This window comes from Phyllobates terribilis, unplaced genomic scaffold (genome assembly GCF_046119375.1).
Source record: "Phyllobates terribilis strain yellow unplaced genomic scaffold, ASM4611937v1 Scaffold_4__5_contigs__length_816908805, whole genome shotgun sequence".
NCBI lineage: Eukaryota > Metazoa > Chordata > Amphibia > Anura > Dendrobatidae > Phyllobates > Phyllobates terribilis.
This window is the reverse complement of record NW_027362764.1, coordinates 311223054-311233898: the sequence shown is the minus strand read 5'-3', so window position 1 is coordinate 311233898 and position 10845 is coordinate 311223054.

Here is a 10845-nt window from a genome sequence, read left to right as displayed (position 1 = left end):
CGGACTCCCAGAATCCCCTGCTCCCCGCACTGACACGTAACAGCCGCTTCCGTAAACACAAGCTGGCCGCGCAGGCGCAGTGTGGCTTTCCCGCAGACCTGTCAGCGTCTCTTTTCGAATCACAAGTGTTCGTGAGTGTGGTCGTGGGCTAGGAAACATGACGGCTGCCTACTAGTCTTCCTGTTACTCACTCTGCCATGGCCATTCTAGTATTGCTAGTGACGCACCCCCTGGGTCATATTCTTTAGGGGAATACCCGGAGCCGGATCAGATGGGAGTTGTAGTCGCCGAGTGGCAGTGACCCGGTCCGTGCCCAGGGTGTCAAGCTCAGAGTATGTGGCAGTCCTACAGATGTTATAAAGTTCTTTATGTCGACTACGCCACCCGTTGTATTGCGGTCACTACGGCCGCCGCTGCAGCAGGGTCTGCTGAGGCTGATGGTGTTGGTGCAGCTTTTGATAGTATAACCCCCAACGGGTGGGGTATAGCCTCAGGGGGTCAGGTGCAGAGGATGGGGGTTGTGGTGGTGCAGCATAGATGATAATTAAAGACAGAGTCGGGTTGTGCAGTTTAGGGTATTTACTTACTGCTGATGTTCCGGTCACTCCAGCTTCAAGTGACCACCCGAGCCGTGCTGCGTCCACCAGGTCCTGGATTCAGCCAACCCCCAAGCAAGTCCGGAGCGTGACCCTGAGCCCTCCTTCCTGTCCTGTCTTCTGGCCGTCCCCACCAGGGATCCACCTAGGTCCAGCTCCCTCGGGCCTTCTGTTGGGAAACCCTTGGCCTTGGGTTCCCTGACCCTACACGTGGTTTGCCTTCAGGGTGGATGTGGTGGGTGGCCGTGGCAGATCCTGCCCACGGCCTCCGGTCTCTGGCTGAGGTGTGCTTTAGCCCCCACCAGTTTGGGATCCGGTACCCTTTTGCCAACTCTTCACCCTGTGTTTGTATGTGGGTTCTCAGAGTTCCTTCTGTTTCCCCCTCTGGGTCTTTCTTGCTCCACTCTCACTCTCTCTGGGGCTTGGAGCTGCTCTTCTCCTCTGCTCTCTTCAGGTTACACTCTGACAGACTGACCCTGATCTTAGATGGTGCCCACCTTAAATACTCCCTCTATGTGTGAGCTCAGGTGACCAGCACCCAATGAGCTCCTATCTTTACCCAGGCTGCTCCCCCTATCTGCCCCTACACTACTGGGATGTACCACCCCCCTCCCACTCCAGCCAGGAACAGACTCGGTCGTACCTGCACATTTCTAAGTGGGAGTACCGTTGGTCTGTTCCTCGGAAATGGGATGTGTGTAGTGCATGCAGCTTTCTGGGCTCAGTTTCACACTCCATCCTTACCCGGGAGTGGAATACCACACCTCTGGGTTGAGGTGCAATACCCCTGTAGCAGCCGAATCCTCAGGGTGCTACATTCCCCCCTGGTAAACCACAGCACGTCCTCGGGCTGTAAGATATGAAACACCAAAACATACATTTTTTTTTTTTCATATAAACAACATAATAAAAACATATAAAATATCATATATATATCAGCATCATCATAAAACTTTTCATATTAATAACATTCTCGTCGCCTCTGGCTCCTCCTCCGGTCACTGTGCAACGTGTGACCGGGTAAAGTGCGACAGTCTTTGGAACTCGTGGCTTTCCTATAAAACCAGTAGGGGGCGCTTTAGGACACGCAACTATTTACAAGGAATATGGCCGCTCTCAGTCCTCGGCCAGGTATTAGGGAGGAATGACCGCTCTCAGTCCTCGGTCAGTGGGATTTAAGGGATAAACGGGTAAACAGTTCACACTTGCTGGTCCCAACGGGGACTATATTATCAGCAACAGTTTCTTTGGTACCCCTACGGGTAACTATATACAGCTTCTACTCTGCCGTACTCAACGACGACGTCCTCCTGCTCTTTCTTTGTGGTTACCTTTAGCTTCAGACCCGTCCGGGTCCTCTTGTTCTTCCTCCCACCGCAGCTCTTCCTCCGTCAGGCGATGCACATGGAGGGCGTAGGGTCCTTTGGCACACTTGTGCCGGGTAAAGGTGACCTCGTCCCCGATGTAAAGGTCACGACCTCTGGGTCCCTCCGGTAGGTGGGACTCAACGTCTCTCCTGGTCACGAAGACGTCGCCTGGGGTGCGGTGGTCTCGGATGAAACCCCACCCATGCTGCATGTTAAACTTGATCACAGTCCCGGTGGAAGGGGGACCATGAGCTGCACGGGGACTCCTCCTGGCCCGGCTCTTCTGCTCCGCGCTCCTTATTTGGGCTTGTTGTTCCCGGACCCGCCTCTCTCTCCGCTCCCTCTCAAAGACCTCGAGCTGCTGCCGGCAGCACTCTGCACGCTCCGCTGCAGCTGCCCGGGTCTCCTGAGTGAACCCCATGAGATCTTCTCCGGTGGGGTCCCACTCAAACTGTGCCTCCTCTAGCGGGGGCGAGGTCCTTTTTACGGGCTTTGGAGCCGGGATCAGGGGTTCATCTAGGAGTCTCTCTTTCCGGAGTCGGGGATGGTGAAACTCCGGTGGCCAAATAAAGGGCTGCCCATCCGGGCACGTATGTTGGGCAAACAGATCTTCTCCCAGATGCGGCACTCTTGGTTTTATGGGCGCGGTGGTGGTGGCGCCCGGGTTGCCCAGGCCTTGCGGCCAGGCCTGGGGCACCTGGAAAGTGAAGGGCACCGTAAGGACGGCGGCGCCCTGGGCTACTTGGCCCTGCGACCAGGCCGGTGGCTCCGCGGAGGTAGGGGGCGCTGTTGGTATTGCGGCGCCCGGGGGTACTAGGCCTTGCGACCAGGCTGGTGGTACTTCCTGCTTGGTCACGCTCGGGGTCGAGGCGTGTGACGTCACAGGGGTCGCGGCTGCGGCTTCCGGTTGAGGCCTAGTCTGTGGCGGTGACGTTGCGGTTACGGGCACGGCAGGGGGTACTTCGGGCTCTGCGACGGGGAGCTGGGGCAGGTACGCAGTTTCCCGGTTTGGGGTAGAGACGTTCCCTTTACCTGCCTCCTTTCGTTCGGCTCCCTTCTCGGCGCCGTCTCCGGCCTTGAGTCCTCCTGCGCCATCCTCAGAGGCGGTCTGTCTCCTCGTCTCGGGTGGCGTGCTCCGCTGACGAGTCTCGGTCCGCTGGGCCATCTCTCGGCTCCACTGCGCCAACGTCTCTCGTTGCACCCGGGCCATCCTCCTTGCGAGGCCCTCCAGAGCGGTCTGCGCACACTCCCGGTCTCGGGGGAGCTGTGCTAGGACCTCCACTAGGCCTAGTGGGGTCGTTGCTTCTAGCAGGCTCCTGACCAACGGGTCGGTGCTGCTCTGCTCTCCTTCTGCTGTTCCCGGCAGGCTCCTGGCCAGCGGGCCGGTGCTGCTCTGCTCTTCTCCCATCTCCGGGTAAGCTTCTTCTGGACTCAGCTCTAGGCTTCTTGTCTCCGGGTGCGCTCTCTCCAGACTGCTCCAGGCGACACCCATCTTTGTTCTCTTCTTCTCAGTCCTCCCACTTCGAGGGCGGTCCCGGGGCCACTTGGTGATTGTCAGCTCCAGGGGCAGTTCTTTCACGCTGACAGACACCTCTAGCATCACAGTCTCTGTTGGTGGGGGCGGTTTCCACTTTTGGCGCCATTTTCGGTCCTGGCCCACGATGGGAGGTGGCCTCTTGCCACCCTCTGGTACGCCCATAATGGCGTCCGCTCTTCCAAGGCGGGAAACCTTTGGAAATGGCGGGAATCGTCTCCCAGTGGCGGGAAACTCTGCAGATGGCGGGAAAAAGCTGTTAATGGCGGACAACCGGCGGGAAACGACCTGTGATGGGGTCCGATGGCGGGGACCCTCCGGAACCGGCAGGAGACTTCTTTTTGAGGTAAACTTGTTCTTTTCTTCAGGCACGCAGTACCCGGGTGTTGCGGGCACGAGATCCTGCCGACTACGCCAAAGTTGACGCACCCCCTGGGCCATATTCTTTAGGGGAATACCCGGAGCCGGATCAGATGGGTGTTGTAGTCGCCGAGTGGCAGTGACCCGGTCCGTGCCCAGGGTGTCAAGCTCAGAGTATGTGGCAGTCCTACAGATGTTATAAAGTTCTTTATGTCGACTACGCCACCCGTTGTATTGCGGTCACTACGGCCGCCGCTGCAGCAGGGTCCGCTGAGGCTGATGGTGTTGGTGCAGCTTTTGATAGTATAACCCCCAACGGGTGGGGTATAGCCTCAGGGGGTCAGGTGCAGAGGATGGGGGTTGTGGTGGTGCAGCATAGATGATAATTAAAGACAGAGTCGGGTTGTGCAGTTTAGGGTATTTACTTACTGCTGATGTTCCGGTCACTCCAGCTTCAAGTGACCACCCGAGCCGTGCTGCGTCCACCAGGTCCTGGATTCAGCCAACCCCCAAGCAAGTCCGGAGCGTGACCCTGAGCCCTCCTTCCTGTCCTGTCTTCTGGCCGTCCCCACCAGGGATCCACCTAGGTCCAGCTCCCTCGGGCCTTCTGTTGGGAAACCCTTGGCCTTGGGTTCCCTGACCCTACACGTGGTTTGCCTTCAGGGTGGATGTGGTGGGTGGCCGTGGCAGATCCTGCCCACGGCCTCCGGTCTCTGGCTGAGGTGTGCTTTAGCCCCCACCAGTTTGGGATCCGGTACCCTTTTGCCAACTCTTCACCCTGTGTTTGTATGTGGGTTCTCAGAGTTCCTTCTGTTTCCCCCTCTGGGTCTTTCTTGCTCCACTCTCACTCTCTCTGGGGCTTGGAGCTGCTCTTCTCCTCTGCTCTCTTCAGGTTACACTCTGACAGACTGACCCTGATCTTAGATGGTGCCCACCTTAAATACTCCCTCTATGTGTGAGCTCAGGTGACCAGCACCCAATGAGCTCCTATCTTTACCCAGGCTGCTCCCCCTATCTGCCCCTACACTACTGGGATGTACCACCCCCCTCCCACTCCAGCCAGGAACAGACTCGGTCGTACCTGCACATTTCTAAGTGGGAGTACCGTTGGTCTGTTCCTCGGAAATGGGATGTGTGTAGTGCATGCAGCTTTCTGGGCTCAGTTTCACACTCCATCCTTACCCGGGAGTGGAATACCACACCTCTGGGTTGAGGTGCAATACCCCTGTAGCAGCCGAATCCTCAGGGTGCTACACTAGTGTCATTTATAAACGAAGGTATCTGCAGTGCTAGATAATGTATATACATCTATATATATATATATATAGCATCTGACGGAGGCTCTGCCACACATTCTGTAGAATGATTGAAACGATCGTGATTGGATGATCTGCTTGTATTGTATGTGTGGTACTGAGATCCATCACAGGTGATGAAACATTGCAGCGTGATTTGCTCTCCGGGCTGGACCCTGACTGCCCCCATTAGTTCATGTTGAAAGTCAGAATGTTGGTGTGAACAGAGCCTTAAAGGGATTGTCCGGCCTTAGGGGACAAGTCTGTGAGGTTTCTCCAGTGCCATGAATGGGGGGCACGTGACCACATATTTGCCCATTTTCTGGAGGATATGGAAAGAGCGGATAACTTACTATTTGGGGAATCACCCTTTAACACTTGTAAAACCAAAAAATACTTTGAAAAAAGTGTGTCCTACTCTTCAGATATTATCTTCGGTCCTGCAGCTTCAATTTTTGTGGGAAATAAGTGCTGTGTATGAAGGGGGCTGGCTGACCGGCTCATTTTAATACATAAAACTGGCCTCTTCTCTCTCATGCAGATGCATAGACACTAGACAGAAATAACTTGCTCAGCTACTGAAATGAGCAGTCAGCCAGCCCCCTTCATACCCAGCGCTGATGACACGCTAACGCAGTTGATGGAGAAACCTATATGGAAAGTTTTAGGAGAAACTCATAAGGTTTCACATGTTTGCCAGTTTTGATCAAATGAGGGAGTCAGTCGATTGATCGGAGACAAGAAAAACACAACCAATTCTGTCTGTGTCCCAGACTTGTCTGCACTCAGATGCCTGGTTACAAGTTTTATTACAAACCACAAAGATATGGAAAGTGGAAATGGCTTACATTACGTTACCTAAAAAGGAAGATAAATTGGGAAAAACAAAGTCGTAAATTATGTATTCTGCTAAATTCCTTAGACTGGTTATAGCTAGTTTAACTATAGTTTCAGAACAAAGGAAAGCTTCATACAGAAATAGCTCTGTATTAGATACAACGAAATAACACTTATAAAGCTAATATTAAAATACAAAATTATCAATTAGATGTATATGTATATTTAATCGTCTAAAATAATAAAGTATAAATATTTACCATAACACAGTAAACTCTCTCTTGTGCTGGGGTTGTTGAGCATTTTTAACCCACAGGTGCTTCTCAGAACTTCATAACATTTAGATGTTGAACAACAAAATAATTTTTTCTAATAAAATGGTGTTTTAGTACCAAATTTTTAATGGAGAAAATAATATTTTAATAATTTGTTAAAAGGAACCTGTCAGGTCCCCTGTGCCCCCAGAACCACCAGCAGTTGTGTCTGCATAAATAAACACCCTGCCTAACAGACCCAGAAGTCTTCTTCACTTCCGATCATGAGCAGAGGGCTTCTCTGAAGCCGTCACTGTTACATCCGACTACAAAGGGATCAACGCAGTGAGGGAAAGAAGCCCCGTGCATGCGCGAGGTATGTATAGCGCTGGCGATGACACCGACACTTGTAACAGGGACATGATAACAGGCTAAGTGGGCATTTTTAACCCACAAACTACATTACAGAATTTTATAAGATTGGGCTGTGGAAAAGTAACATTTCAGTGGTAAAACTGTAATTTTTTATTAGCTGCAAATTTTTCACTTACATAAAGGTGGATGAAAATGGAACCCACAATTTATTGCAAAATTTCTCACAAACGTGCAGTGATATACATGTCGTCGCAAACTACTGTTTGGCTATATGGCATGGCTGAGCAGGTAGGAATGTAATTTGCGCCATGTTTTTTTTTTATGCAGAAAATTGCAAATATGCCAGTGTAGTGCCCGTCCATTGTGCCCAACTTGTGCTTCTAGAGACACGCACCCTATAAGGCACTGATACCCAACCAGTCTTACTTTGAGAGCCACATTAAAGGGAACCTGACAGTGGATACATTCTGCCCGATGCATGAGCAGCATGTATCTGACACTGGCTGTATGATTTCAGCTATTTATGTCTGACTTGGGAGACTAGTTGGAAAGGTGGTTCCCTGGCAGAGAGCTGGGATGTGTGGTAGACAGGGTAGGCACGCACTTAGGAGGTGCCCGTTGAAAAAAAAAGAAGAAACTGACATAGCTGTGCCTGCGGCTGCCTGCTCCTTCTTCCGACCATAGAAATTCAGCACACTGACCACCTGTGCCCCGTCCGGCTTTCCCTCCCTGCACTCAATTGTATATTGAGAGGATGTGTGGGGCACCGTGTTGGGATGTGCTGCAGAAGACCGGAGAAGATGTAAGTCTGCAGAGACGAGCTGTAGCTGTGAAAAGTCATCAAAGTGTCTGGACAAAATGGAGGCGAAAAGAAAGAGAACCACTCAGAGAAGATGTCACCTATAAGATACCTGGATGTATATGTTTATTTGTAATTCTGACTGCGTCTCATCACTACTGTGGTTCCTGTATAGTCTACAGTATGATGATGGCTGGTAACAAAACTTCCAGTAACTCCTTAACATTGTTTTAGGAACATACTGGAAGTTGTAGGGTCATTTGACACAAATGGCTGACCTGACATTACAATTGACTGCTGTACTAAGCTTGGTTCTTGTCAAGTAATTATACTGTTTCTGGTAGTGTATTCTTGTACTGATGGGGGTTCTGGTTCCGTATTCATGTACTGATTGTGGTTCTAGTAATCTATTGTTTTAGGAACATACTGAAAGTTGTAGGGTCATTTGATACAAATGTCTGACCTGACATTAAAATTGACTGCTGTACTAAGCGTGGTTCTTGTCAAGTAATTATAGTGTTTCTGGTGATGTATTCATGCACTGATGATGGTACCTGGTGTCATATTCATGTGCTATTGATGGCTTTGGTGTTCTGTTTATGTACTAATGATTATTTTGTTTTTATATTCATGTACTAATCATGGTTCTGGTGATGAATACATCACCAGAACCATTAGAAGTAGGCGAGTACAGCACCAGAACAACCATTAAAACATGAACATTTCACCAGAAATATCATCAGTACAGGAATTTGAACCATTAATGGTCCCCATTATAGTTAAGCTAGATTAGTTTTCCTGACTATCCTTGGGGCTGACATTTAAAATACAGGATGTCAGGGATGAATGTCTCTAATTTTGAAATTGCACTGCCTGTTAAGTCACACCCATAAAGTACACTTTTTATTTTTACTTTTGCTGGCAATTTTTTGGTGAAAAGGGTAACAATTCTAGTGGATGTGGTTGTCAGAACTTGATAACTGACGCATGCTTTAGCTTGCTCTCTGTCCCATTCCTTTGCTTGGGGGTGAGGGAAGGGACGCCGCTGGCTTCATCTGCTTAAGGCACAAAAATACCTTGTCCTGGGCCTGTCCACGGCTATTATACTATGTTTTTCTTTGATATGCCTCAGCGCTTCACAGTTAAACATATATGGCTGACATGATACAGGGAGTGTCTGATGCATGCTGCCCGTGGATCGGGCCGAATTTATTATCTGTCCGGTTCCTTTTTTTTGTAATAAAAACCACCCACTTTCTTTGTTAATATTAGCAAGTTTAGTAGATCTTACACTAACGCCACCCAAATTCCCCATTGTAAAAATAGCATAACATGGAAACAATTTTAACTTTGTTTGAAAAACTCCTCAAAATGTATTAATTAAAAAAATCTACCAATCTCCGTAATGGAAATTGCAATTCAAAAAAATTCCTTACTAATTTGTAAAAAAACTAGAATTAACAATTTATTGGAGATAATAAATAACTCATTTATTTCATTTGAAGAAATATAAACAAACTACAATATACCGACTCCAAATCTAAAAAAACTTTAAGAATAAATTTAAACTTCCTATATCCTTACGAAAATAGGAATTTGTAATCTTCTCAATTAACCTTCTAATGACCAAATTTGGAAAATAAATTTTATTAATTTAAATTTCATTAAAAAGTCCAATATTAAAAATTGGGAAAAAATTCTTGATGTTATATTTATAGAAACACCATGGTTGAAAGCTTTAAATTTGACATATACAAATCTGGGAAATTTAATATGCAATTGTCTCTTCAGAGAGGAAGAGGACTTGAACTCTATAGCGCCACGTGTTGGAAGCAGCAATCCTACAATCAACCCTTTAACGAATCTTGCAATATGACTTAGGATAATAGCCAAATCAGAATCTCAATGTGCAGACTATAAGAGAGAAACATTTTAAAGGATACTCTATTAGATGGTTACTGTGATGGTGTGATATGGTGTCTGGGACTTCATTCTGTCTATAGTCATATTTTATTGATTTTAGGAATGTTGTCTTGTTGCTCTGTATCATTCTGTGTATTCCCTGTATCATCTATATGGAGAAGTATCTGGAGCCACACTGCCATATCGATCTCTAAGCGGAGGATTGTGACTCTCATCTCCCGGAGCATTTATCCCATTACTGGACTGTATCCGTGTTCCTGGTCTATTTCATCCTCTGGGTGGTATAATGTTTTATGGACCTTTCGGTTTGCATGTAATAAAGATTCTTGAGACTGTTCACTCATCTCTTGCTCTGTTGATTGTGCGATACTGGAGTAGGACCCCGTGACAGTTACCATGGTATAAATCCTTTCCAACCAGGTTAAATCTCTATTTTTTTCAAAATATACAATTTGACTTTAAAATTCCATATACGTAACCTCATTTTTCCTCTTTAAAATATACATTTTGTTATGTTTTTGTAACAATAAAAATTTCTATAAAATATTTGTTCAAAGTTAAGCCTTTTGAAAATGGAAACTTGCCTTGAGATTTCCCTTCCCCTTTTACTTTATTTTTCCACTCATTTACCACCATGTTAATATATCTTTTTCTATGTTATAAGAAAATGTTTTAATAAAAATGGTTGGAACAAGAAAGATTTTTTACTTTTTACGCCGTTCAGCTTGCGGTATAAGTAATAAGACATCTTTATTATATGGGTCAATTAGGTTACAGCAATACTAGATTTATATATTTTATGTTTTGCTTCTTTTACACACTAAAAATGTTTTTTTAATAAAAAAAATAGTTTTTCTTCACCATGTTTTAAGAGCTATGACCTTTTTTATTATTAGCCAGCAAAGCTGTTAAATGGTGAGTTGAAGATTTTATTGGTACCATTATAAGGTACATCAAATTTTTGAATGCTTTTTATTCAGATTTTTAAAATGCAGAATGAGTAAAAAAAGGAAACTCAATTATTGTTTTTAGATTTTACCATGCAGTAAAAGTGCTAAGACGTATTTATTCTTTGGGACAGTATGATTACTGCGATATCAGAATGATACTAGTTTTTTATTCTTTGCTACTTTTGCACAAAAAAACTATAGTTGTAATTTTTTTCATCCACAGAGCGACATGAGGGCTGATATGTTATAGGAAGAGATGATGTTTTCATTAATACTATTTTTATTTTCATATGATTTTTTATCACTTTTTATTCCATCTTTTGTGTGTCAGTATGATGAAAAAGCTACATTTTTGGCGTCTTCGGATTGTTTCGGACTTGGCGATACCAATTATGTGCCTTTTTTAATTTATTTTTGCTCTTACACAAAAGCTGTATTTTTAGTGGTGCAACAGATTTCCTTGTTTTTTTTTGTGTATCTTTCGGTTTTGTTTTTTACATTTTACAGAAAAAATGTAATCAATTTGATTGGCGAAATAAAAATAACACTAAAATA